The sequence below is a fragment of the Myotis brandtii genome, unplaced genomic scaffold, assembly GCF_000412655.1.
Source record: "Myotis brandtii unplaced genomic scaffold, ASM41265v1 scaffold486, whole genome shotgun sequence".
NCBI classification, from domain to species: Eukaryota; Metazoa; Chordata; class Mammalia; order Chiroptera; family Vespertilionidae; genus Myotis; species Myotis brandtii.
Genome location: NW_005368569.1, coordinates 1,074,879 through 1,083,944, shown reverse-complemented (window position 1 = coordinate 1,083,944; position 9,066 = coordinate 1,074,879). Strand labels below are relative to the sequence as shown.

The window sequence follows — 9,066 nt, the reverse complement described above, 5'->3', positions numbered from 1 at the left end:
AGCCGCTGGCCAAGGCAGTCCCATTGCTTCCCACCCATACCCCCAAACCGGGTTCGTCCGAGAGCCCCACTTGCTGGTCCCCGCCTCAGATTCCATGGCCTCTAGAGACTTTTCAGCACCTCTTCTCCCCACCCCCACCCCCCAATCTGTGACCGCCTGAAACAGTTCCTGGGGCGGCCGCTGTTGGGTTGGGTTGGTTAGAGGAAGGAATCGGGGCCAGTTTCAAAAGGGGAACAGGGAGGCCTGAATCCTAGCCTTGGACCCCTTCAGCCATGCCTTCTGGGCCAGCCTCGGTTTCCCTGCTGTGGGGGCAGGTTGCCGCCATCTGGGCTCTGAGCCAAGCTAGGCAGTCACCCTTCATTGGGTAAGACATCTAGGGAGTCTTAGGTCTTGCTCTTAGCATGGATGAGTTATCCGGGCTTGGGGCACATGTTGGCCACCGGGGCCAGAGCCCAGTCCTTTCCCATGAGGGGTCTGGAACACTGGCTGTCCACCAGAGCGGGTTGAGGTGGAGCTGAGAGCTGACCCACACTGGTGTGGAAGGGCCAGCTCCACTCCCCCACCCCTCCCATCAATCAGACACCACTGGCCCTCTTCAACCTGGATGCTCTGGGCTGGGCCCCTGGACCACTCAGGCTTTACTGCTGTAGTCCTTCACCTTCAGAGGCAGCACAGACACACCCAGGAGTGGTCTGAGGGACTTTAACAGGTTCCTGAATAGCCTGGCTGGTGTGGCTCCGTTGCTTGGGCTTTGTCCCATGCACCGAAAGGTTGCTGGTTTGATTCCCAGTCAGGGCTCATGTCTGGTTTGTGGGCTCGATCCCTGGTGGCAGGTGTGTGGGATGTTTCTCTCTTCTCCCTCTTTTTAAAAACGAATAAACTATCCTTTAAAAAGAAAAAAGAGGTTCCTGAATATACTCCTAAGAGGTGGGGGCAGGGGGACCACAGAGGCCCTCAGCACTGATCCTCTCCCTCACCAGTTCTTACCAGAGACACACTTCACCTTCTCCCAGCTCTCAGCCCCTCCTCCTCTTCTCCCTCGTCAGCACTCCCTTCCCTGTAGTCTTAAGCCTGGGGATTGATTGCTTCCAGGGGCTGGATTCTTTATCTCCCCCCCTCCCCAAGATACTAGTATAATCCAGTCTCAGGTCTTCTATCCACCCAAAGCTTTCCTGTGTGCCCAAGAGCCTTCTTCTGTTCCAGAGCTTCTGAACGACCCACTGGATCTCATGACCTTCCCCAGAAGACTCTTCTTCCTTTGTCCTCATGTCTACAAAGCACTGCTGAGCCACATACTGGACCTCTCCAGAGCTGCCCAAACTGACACCCATTGGCTCCTGCCATCTCTAAAATCATCTCAGCAAGGCATCCTCTGACCACTGTCTCTGAAGACAGCCTCTCCTTGTTATGATCTGTCCCCATGTCCTGTGGACCCACGCCTTCGTGTCAGTCATTACCACCAGGCAGCATGCCTGCCCATGTGTGCTCACGTACCTAAACCTACCTCCCTGCAGGTCTCTAAGCTGTGCGGGGGCAACAGCAATGGACATCCCAGTCACCACTGTTTCTGGCTCACAATGGGAGTTTAACCAATATTTTGCCCTGGCCGGGTAGCTCAGTTGGTTAGAGCATGGTCCCGATATGCCAAGGTTTCGGGTTCCATCCCCAGTCAGGGCCCATACAAGAATCAACCAATGAATGCATAAATAAGTGGAACAGCAAATCTATGTTTCTCTCTCTCTCATCTTCTCTCCCTTCCTCTCTCCCTCCCTCTCTTCCTCTTTCTCAATTAAAAAATAAATATTTTTTGAATGAGTGAGTTGTATGAGTAAATGCATGATGTCCTCCTTCCTGACCCTCACATTCCTTCAGCCTCCTAGTTCTGTTGATCCAACCTCCTTAATATGTTTCGAATTCATTCCCTCCCCCTTCATCTCCCACTACCAGTACTCTGTTGTTTATTAATTTATTTACCAAATAGCCACTGAGCACTCAGGGCTGGGCAGCATGCTGGCCCCTGCTGTGGCATAGCTGTCCCTGTGCCATCCCTGTGCTGACGGTGGAACTCTTTCTCAGTCTGGAATTCCAGAATTGTACTTCCAGAAAATTCCCACTTTTAATGGATGCTTCCCTCACCTTTCATAGTCAATTAATCACTTTGTCCTGTGTCTGGCCACGTCTCTGCATTGTCACAACGAGTACCTGGGCCTGAGTGGAAGTCACTGGGCTTCATGGGGAAAAGAAGGACGTAGAGACCAGCCGGTGTGGCTAAGTGGTTAGCGTCAGCCCATGGACCAGGAGGTCATGGTTAGACACCCCGTCTCCCGGTCGGGGCACATGCCTGGGTTGCGGGTTCGATCCCCAGTGGGGGGCGTGCAGAAGGCAGCCAATTGATGATTCTCTCTCATCATGGATGTTTCTATCTCTCTCTCCCTCTTCATTTCTTTCTGAAATCAATAAAAAACTATATTTTAAAAAAATACCTGTGTCCTCTGACTTCCCACTCACCCCTTCTGAGCACCCATTGCTGCCTATTGTCCTTCTCTGTAACCAGGCCAGGCTCCCCAACCTGTGACACCAGGGCCAGGCATGGATGGGGCTGCAGTGAGGAGATGGGACACCTGAGCCTTTACCTCTCTGCCTCCCCAGAGGCCTTGAGTGAGGGACAGCCTCTGAGGCCCACAGGGTGCTGGAGACCTTCCAGGCCTCTCCCCAACAACCTATGAGGCAGGCGAGGGAGGACATAGCTGAGACCCATTTCACAGAACAGTCACCTGAGGCTCAGGGAAGAGAGGGCCTTTCCATGGTCTTGTCATTAGGAAGGGGTGGTGTCTGAGCTCCTCAGCTCACTAAGTCCTAAACAGCTGAGCTCTGAGCCAGGCATCACTCCCTGAGCACATAGTCTGCCTGACGCTGGGCTGGGAACTGGGGCAGACCTCCAGTCATCGCCATTCCTACCTCGAGCAGTTCATATTCTTGAAGGGATCGGCTCTGGCCTGAAAAAAACTCCTCTATTAGATGGCAGAGGGTGGTGAGAACCACAGAGAACCCTGGGTCCTCATCTATGGCACAACTAGTTCTATTTTTGGAAGTAATGCAGTTCAAGTCCCAAATCCCCCCAAAAATGGAGGCCTCCCACACCCCACCCCATAGGCCCCGTGGCTACAGCCCTCTACTATGCAACTTCACCCCCAGCTTTCTGTGAGGGGAGAGAATAAAGCCTGCCCCTTATTGTGCCTGCGGCCCATGCCTCAGATAGAGTGTGCAGCATTCATTCGTTCATTCACCAGGTATTCAGCAAGCATTTGAGGAACCTGCTGTGTGCTCAGTCTTGGGGGGATCAGAAGTGGGAGGACAGAGGTGAGGCCACCTGGTCCCTGCCCATGGGGGCTCACTGACCATCAGGGCAGGTACATCCCAGAGTCTCTGCACCTCCTGTATCACTGAGTGAGTGTGTGTGAGATCATGATTGTGTCTGTGTGCACGTTTGTGTGTGTGTGTGAGAGAGCGAGTGTGCTGGTTAGGAAGGTTTTGTAGGGAAGGAGCCCTTAACATGGCAAGTTGTTGGGGCACCATAGGCAGGCAGAGGATAGATTTTTGGAGGAGTGTCTGGGGCAGAGAGTGCAGTAGAGTTTAAGGCATGGGAGCGAGCAGCAGCCTCTCTTGCTGGCAGGAACAAGAGCTTACTATGGCTGGAGAATTGTGTGAGTCTGTGTTGGGGATGCGGCCAGTCATGAGAGGCCCTGGGAACTGGCTGAGGAACATGAATTTTACCCTCGGGGATGAGGAACCTGGGCTTTAAGCTGGGGAATTTTGTGGTCACGTGTGTGCTTTGCAAGGGTCACTCAGGCAGTGCATGGAGGGGGTAGGTAGGGCAGAAAAAGGCTGCTATTATTTTCCAGCCAAGGTCATGGTGGCCTTGGAGAGGGGATGGAGAGAGGAGACATTTAAAAGATGTCCAGGAGGCAGATGGAGGGCTGGGTGACTGATGGGATCTGGAGTAGGAGGCAGCCCAGATGATGCCAAGGTTTGGGGCCTGGGTGATTGGTATATCTTTCTTTCTTTCTTTCTTTCTTTCTTTCTTTCTTTCTTTCTTTCTTTCTTTCTTTCTTTCTTTTAATGTATTTTTATTGATTTCAGAGAGGAAGGGAGAGGGACAGAGAGATAGAAGCATCAATGATGAGAGAGAATCATTGATCGACTGTCTTCTGTGTGCCCCCCACTGAGGATTGAGCCCGCAACCCGGGCATATGCTCTGTTGGGAATTGAACCCTGACCTCCTGATTCATAGGTCAATGCTTAACCGCTGAGCTACACCAGCCAGGCGGATGCTGGTGTTTTTCAATGATGTGGGGAGGTCTGGAGGATCAAGTTAGGGGAAGGTGAGTGGTCAGTTTGGGCAGGTGGTATCTGAGGAGGCTGGGGGCCATCCATCTAGGACAGCCGTGGGCAAACTACGGCCCGCGGGCCGAATCCGGCCCGTTTGAAATGAATAAAACTAAAAAAAAAAAAGACCGTACCCTTTCATGTAATGATGTTTACTTTGAATTTATATTAGTTCACACAAACACTCCATCCATGCTTTTGTTCCGGCCCTCCGGTCCAATTTAAGAACCCATTGTGGCCCTCGAGTCAAAAAGTTTGCCCACCCCTGATCTAGGATGAGGTGTCCAGAAGGCAGCTGGACATGTGGGTCCTCTTCCCACACGCGTGCCGACTGGTGCCAGGGATCAAACCTGCAAACCAGGTACATGCCCTTGACTGGGAATCGACCCTTTGGTGCATGGGGCTGATGCTCTAACCACTGGCATGTGTGGGAGGCAACCCGTCGATGTGTCTCTCTCACATCAATGTTTCTTTCTCTTTCCCTCCCTCTACCTCTCTCCTTTCTACTCGCTCTGAAAAAGGAATGGGAAAAAAAAATCCTCAGGTGAGGATTAAAAATAAATAAATAAATAAATAAATAGATAAATAAATAAATAAATGTAGTATTTTCAGGATGTCAAGTGCAAACTCCCCTTTCACCCTTCAGTTCCACTTCAAGAAATTTATTCCAAAAAGTTACACAGGCAAGAAAAGATCTGTGTTTTAGGGTGTTGATTATTGGCTTGTTTAATCAGGGATCAAGGGATGACAACCCTCGTGACCATCAGCGGGAGACAGAGGGCTGAAGGAGGTTCGTGCATACCCTGAGGTGCTCTGTGAGCACTGAAAATGGATGGCAGGCATAGACTGAGCACCTACTATGTGCCTGCCTGGCATCATTCTGCATGCTGGGGTCACGGAAGCAGACTAGACAGGCAAGGTTACTCTTGAGGAGTTTACACTCCAGCCAAAGGAGACAGATAATAATCAAGTTAACATATTAGTAAAGACGTCTTCAGAGAGAGGAAGAGTTGTGGAGAAAATAAGCCAGGTGATGTGACATGGAGTGATGGGGCTGAGGAGCCACTTTAGTCAGGGTGGGCAGGGAAGGCCTCTTTGAGACAGTGATATTGGAGCTGAGACCTGAATAACAAGAAGGAAATGGTCACTGAATAATCCAGAACAGCAGGGACAGAGGGAACAGCAGGGGCAGGGAACAACATCTTGTGATATTGGAGCTGAGACCTGAATAACAAGAAGGAAACGGTCATTGAATAATCCGGAACAGCAGGGGCAGGGAACAACATCTCGAAGATGAGCTTGCTGTAGTTGAGTCGTGTGGAAAGAAAGGAGGTCTCAGAGGTGGCAGGGTCCGGTCAGGTAGGGTAGGGAGAGAGGGTTTCATATCTGAGTAGGGAAAGGTGCTCAACACAGTAGAGACGGAGTGGAGAACACACCCGAAGGGCTGCCTGTTCTGTAGCAGGAGTCTCCTCAGGTCCGATCTGCATCGTCTGACCCTGAGAGCTGTCAGGAGACTGATCCCCGTGCCAGCAGTGGCCAGCTCTGGGCACTGTCATTTCACCTGGTTTTGTTTTCTTCTTTGTGTTTACTTATACTAAAGAGTGGTTTGCAATGAGCATGTCATTGTCTTCAAAGACAACATGGCCATTACGTACTTATTCAGGCATTTCCAGGCTGGTCCCTGCACTCGTCCAGGGTCGACAGGCTCAACAGGTGACTTCCCTAGGGACTCTGCCCCAGGCTGGGTTGGGCCTGTCATTGGCCCCGACTGATCCAGCTTTGGCCTCCAGGGGGACCTTTGAGCAGGGCGGTGCTGGTGTGGGGTGACTGTGTCCCGCGGGCTGGGCCAGGCGTCCTTCCTTCCTTCCTGACTCCTTTCTCCTAAGGGACAAGTGGGAGGGACGTCCGTGCCCCTCCCAGATCATGGGATGAGCTGCTCCCCTGGGACCTTTTCAGAATGGGGGAGGGGCCTCCTGACAAAGGCTACAGTGTGTGGTGTGTGATTTATTTCTGAGTTCCTACCGCTAGGAGAACTGTTCTGACAGAGACTTGGAGGGCATTGTGGAGGGGAGGGTTCTAGCCAAGGGCATCTGCCAATACCCTCCACCATCCAATGGTGACCCTGGGGCAGAGGATCCCCAAACTGGCCCCAGCCCTGCCTCAGCCAAGCCCCAGTACAGCGTTGGCATTTGGCGCCACCGTGTGTGCAGTATCCACACTGCAGTTACAGGCTTCACAAAATACCCCCAGCTCCAGGGGTTGTGCCCTGGCCCCAAGCCGTTTTTCCCTTAATGGATGGTCACTGAAGTGTGCAGTGCACAACCTGTTCAGCCCTGTGTGACAGCCCTGCTTACACTCATTCCCGGTGGCAGATCCCATCACCACCATTTAAACCTCCTCCACACTCTGAAGCCTTTTTGTAAATACTCCCTGACCCTCCACTTCTCAGCCCTCCCCTCCTCTGACTGTTGCAGGAGTGTTGGATTCAGAGGCAGAGCCATTCCCTCTTCTGAAACTCCTTCTGGCTTCTCTGGCCGCTCCTCTTACATTTCCACCTGCTTCTCTGGCTCTCTTCATGCCCCTCGTGGGCTCCTCAGGGTATTGGGCCCCTTCCCTCAACCTTGACACTTTTCTCCAAACCGTCTCGACAACTCCCAAGGCCTTGTTTTCATCCCCAGAGGGATGCTTGAGTCTCAGCCCACTATCTCTCACTTCATTCCCCCTTAAAATGACCCCTGGGCACCCCAAACTCATTGTGTAAAGTCAACCCCATCTCCTCTCCTCAGAACTGCTCCCCCCAAGGCCTCATGTTAGTCTGGGTGGCATTCCCCTCAACCTCCTTCAGCCACCAGGTCTGCCCTGTCCTCCCCAGCCCCACCATCCCATCCTTGGCCAGGGTACCACCTGCACCTTCTGTCTGGCCTCTTAGGGTCCTCGGTTCCACCTGGACTGGTCCATCTTGCACAGGCAGCAGGCTGGCCTCTGCAAATCTGACCCTGTCCCTTCTCAGTTTCCCCTTGGCCCTTTATCTCTGGCCAGTTACTCCCCAGGAGGTCCTAGCTCCAGCCAGACTGAACTTCTTTTTTAAAAAAATGTTTTCTATTGATTTTAGAGAGAGAGGAAGGGAGAGGGAGAGAAACATTGATGTGAGAAACATTGATTGGCTGCCTCCTGTACACGAACCGACCGAAGGATTGAACCCAAAACCTGGGTATGTGCCCTGACCAGGAACTGAACCAGTGACCTTTCAGTGCACAGGATGACACTCAACCAACTGAGCCACACTGGCCAGGGCCAGACCGAACTTCTGTGTTCCCTGAATACACCTGCTTTCCCAAGCCTTCACATCTTGCACAGGCTGTTCTGTGCATCTTTTCCCTCTTTCCTTCACCTGGCTAACTCCTGCCTACCCTTTAGGCATCAGCTCAGACACCACTTCTGTGAGATACCTTCCCTGGACCCCAGGCTAGGTCAGGAGCCTCTTCTTCGCTTTCACAATGCCCTCTGCTTCTCACATCATAGCCTTTGTCTGCAACCCCTTCTGAAAGGGCCACCCACTCTTGTCCAGGGCTCCACACACCAAGGCCAGATCCAGGTTGAGTCACTGTGCCTGATTCTCAGCCTCAGAGGTCCTGAATCTCAAAAGTTATTGAGTGTAGAGAGAGCAAGGCCATGCCCACAGGTCACCACAGTGCCCAGGCTGGGGTGGGACCCAAGACTCTTACCTTCCCCTCCAGGGTTCACCTGTTCCCCCGGATGCCATTGTCAGCTGAGTCAGGATCCTTGAGCGCCCAAAGGACCTTGACCGGCAGAGAGTTGGCAGGCTCTTGGCCTGTGGGGAAGGCCCCCATCAGCCCGGGCTCTTGAAAGCCCAGGGATCTGGCAGAGACTTTCTCAGCAAAGGGACTGGTATGTGGGTGACCCGGGCCAGCACATCTGAAGAAAGGATTAATGAGAGTTCCTTCTCCCACAGAGCTGTGCAGCGGGAGTGCGGCCTAGATGGCATGCAGGGAGGGCCAGAATTCCTGAAGGGTGGTGGTGGCAGCTGTTAGGGTCCCAGTTAATTATCTCCCACGTCACACAGAAGAGAATGTGCTGAGGTGGGACCTCCCCGACCTGGCCTCAGCCTCTCAGAGCGCAGATCTCTCCAGGACTGTCCTGCTCCCCACCAGACTGAGGTCGGCAGATCCGCTGGGCATTCCTTCAGGCCTCAGGTCCCTCACCCAACTCCAGCCCCAAGGGACCCCTGACTCTCCCCTGAGACTGCTCCGTGGGGTCCCACCTTTGGGCCCTTGCTCTTGCTGTGACCTCTGCCTGCTCCATGGCTGGGCCCAGCTCACTTGCTCAGGGAGTTTAGTAAACACTGGTGAATTGAATTGCTCTATAAATAAACAAAAAGTGCCAAACAGGCTGCCTGACATTTCGGAGATGCGCCTCCCCAATTTGCTAAGCAAACAAATAACCCAAAATTGAAGAAGAGAAAGGACCCACCCAGTCTTTTTTTGTGCCCCTGTTCCCAAAACTGCACTCCTCTCACTCCTTCCAAACAGCCTCGCTTCCTCTGTCCCAGGCCTGGCACTAAGCCTGTCCTTCTTTGTGTCTAGACCCGTGGTCGGCAAACTGCGGCTCGAGAGCCACATGTGGCTCTTTGGCCCCTTGAGTGTAGCTCTTCCTAAGCCT

The 9,066-nt window shown here is 52.9% G+C and overlaps 1 protein-coding gene across 1 annotated transcript in view; it reads right to left on the bottom strand.

The window, feature by feature from the left end:
• FAM65A (family with sequence similarity 65, member A) overlaps window positions 1-8,382 on the bottom strand; it is a 25,500-nt gene extending 17,118 nt beyond the window's left edge. The window contains exon 1 of the mRNA XM_014547808.1: window positions 8,112-8,382. The gene's annotated coding sequence lies outside the window, so the exon portion shown is untranslated. The remainder of the gene's footprint in view (window positions 1-8,111) is intronic.
• Between the last annotated feature and the right edge of the window lie 684 nt (window positions 8,383-9,066).